The following is a 2,378-nucleotide window of genomic DNA, read 5'->3' as shown; positions in this document are numbered from 1 at the left end:
ACCTTGGCCTCGCGCTTGTCCCCAAACGTCTGTCAAAGCTTTCCTAGCCTTGGTGTTTTTTTTCCTCTTTAATGCTCCCTGCTAGACCCCGAGCTGTTGTAGGTTTCTTGAGGCTCAAGCCAGCATCCTGTCTGCCCCATACAGAGTGACCCTTCCTGAGTCCAACCAAATTTGCTGAGTTAAATAAATTGGGGTCCTCTGGCCAGATCTGCACCTTCAGTTCAGAGTCTGTGGGTTCCCAAACTTTCTAAGCTGCCGTGATCACACAGTCCAAAGAAGTGGCATCTTCAAAAACTCTGTTATTTTGTCAAGCAAAGGAATATGCAAGTTGAGCCATGTTGGATAAAACATAATTTTCCCTTAAAACAAGTAAAACTAAAATATCCAAAATAATGCAACTTTTGACTTCAGTCTGTTCTTTTTCTTTAACCAAATACCATCTTCTCCACTGCAGGTTTTATATCCTGGCAAACCCAAGTTACGCCTACATTTTTAACTGTAGCTTCAAAATACAAAAAAAGAATATTACAGTATGAAAAATTCAATTAAATGGGTTTTCCGGGTAACATCTTAGGGCGTGCATCACAGATGTGCCAGTCTGGCTTCCAGCAGAAAGGAAATACATGTGGCATTTGTCGTCACAACCTAAGTGCGAGTGAAGGAGGCATCAGGTGACTGTCTGTGTTCTCACCTAGGAGGGCGGCTCTCCCGACTCTCCGGTCACGACTAACCTGCACATGAATGGAATTCAGTGACACTTCTGCCGGGGCCTGGGAACAAAAACCAGCTACTCGAGAAAGCAGAGGACGGTTTCGCTCGTAAAAGTGCCCGGGCAAAGCCTCAGGCAGAGCTGCGTGCAGCACCAGACGGAGCCGGGCCGAGCACCGCTCCCGCAGGTCCTGGACGACCATGGGACCCATGAGCCCCCGGAGTCTCACAGGCTGTCCACACACTGGTCACTTTGTCAGGACTTGGGGACGTGGGAAGGCCGGGGCCTAATTTACTTCTTTATATCAGATTGACTTAGTAACTCCCAAGTAGCTAACTTCGTTTGCCCTATATCTTTCAAGGTGACAGTAACACGTATTATGACAAAAGCCACGTCCTTTCTCAACCACAGCTGCAAGAGCTGCCTGATTTTCTCCTAGCGCTCAGTCTACCTTATACCTTTTCGAAACAATAATTTTTTTGTATGTTTACAAATGCCAGCTTCAAAGCCTAGGGAAAGTAGACTCTGGCTATGCTCAAATAGCACCAATCAGTCCTTCCCACTGCCACCAAGAGCGGGGACTACGGGAAGGGTGGGACACACAGGCCCATTCCGGGGTGCTCCCCTTGACCTCCTGGGCCTCACCTGCCCTCTGCGGTCCTTTCAGTGCTGATGACGCCTGGGCTGAAAGAAGGGGTCTGATCCCCAGCCCCCACTCTCCCCAGTTCTCAGCAGGGCCTGGGTCAGAACCCAGAACTTGAGGCTGTCTCCACCCCTCGGCTGTGCCTGGAATTGGAAGGGGAAGCAGCAACGGTGGAAGCTGAGGTCCAGAGACCGTCTCCCTCCTCCCCGCCTGTGCCTGACACTTGCCTGTCTTCTGCCACCCCCGTGGTCATCCTGAGCCAGGCTGCTCTCGCCATGTGAAGACAGCGCTGCCTCCAGACTGATAACCAGTCTCCGCAGCACATGTTCGGGGGGGACTCAGTGCAGCTGAGGGCGAGGGTCTGTGGCCACAGAAGCCTCATCTGTCCACACCAGACGGGCCCACATGCAGGGTCCAGAGCCCATCTCAAGCCCATGAGAACCACGTTCTCACCAGGGTTGCAAGATTTGGCAAAGAGATAGATAAGCAAATACACAACACATGGTTACCTTTGAATCCCAGACCAACAACAATAATTTTATAGTGCAAGTGTGTTCCAAGCATTTCACAAGCCTAATCATACTAAAATTATTTGTCACGGAAATTCACATTTAATGGGGTGCCTTGGGTTTTATCTGTCAACCCTAATTCTTGGTAACCTAGACCCTGACCTGGTCAAAGCTGCTGTCCTCAAACTCCTTTGTGTCACCCACCGGGGGTGACCTTTGACTTCTGTGGAGCTGTGGCGAGGAAGGGGATAGAACACCTGTGGCCATGCTGCAGCAGCGTGGCTGGCACTCTGCAGGTGCTCTTTAGGCACAAGTAGTTACTGAGTGGAGGTCACATGCCCAGGTCCTCCCATACCTGGGGTCTTCCCTGACTCCTGTCTTCAAGGCCATTCATCCAAGAAATGCCACTGAGCACCTCCTGATCCCACTCTGTGCAAGGCACCGAGGGTGTGTGACTGTGAGCCAGCCGGGGGGCCGGGGACTCTGCTACCATGGAGGGGCTGGCAGCACAGTCCCC

This window comes from Galeopterus variegatus, unplaced genomic scaffold (assembly GCF_000696425.1).
Source record: "Galeopterus variegatus unplaced genomic scaffold, G_variegatus-3.0.2 Scaffold4072, whole genome shotgun sequence".
Taxonomy (NCBI): domain Eukaryota; kingdom Metazoa; phylum Chordata; class Mammalia; order Dermoptera; family Cynocephalidae; genus Galeopterus; species Galeopterus variegatus.
This window is presented reverse-complemented; position numbering follows the sequence as displayed.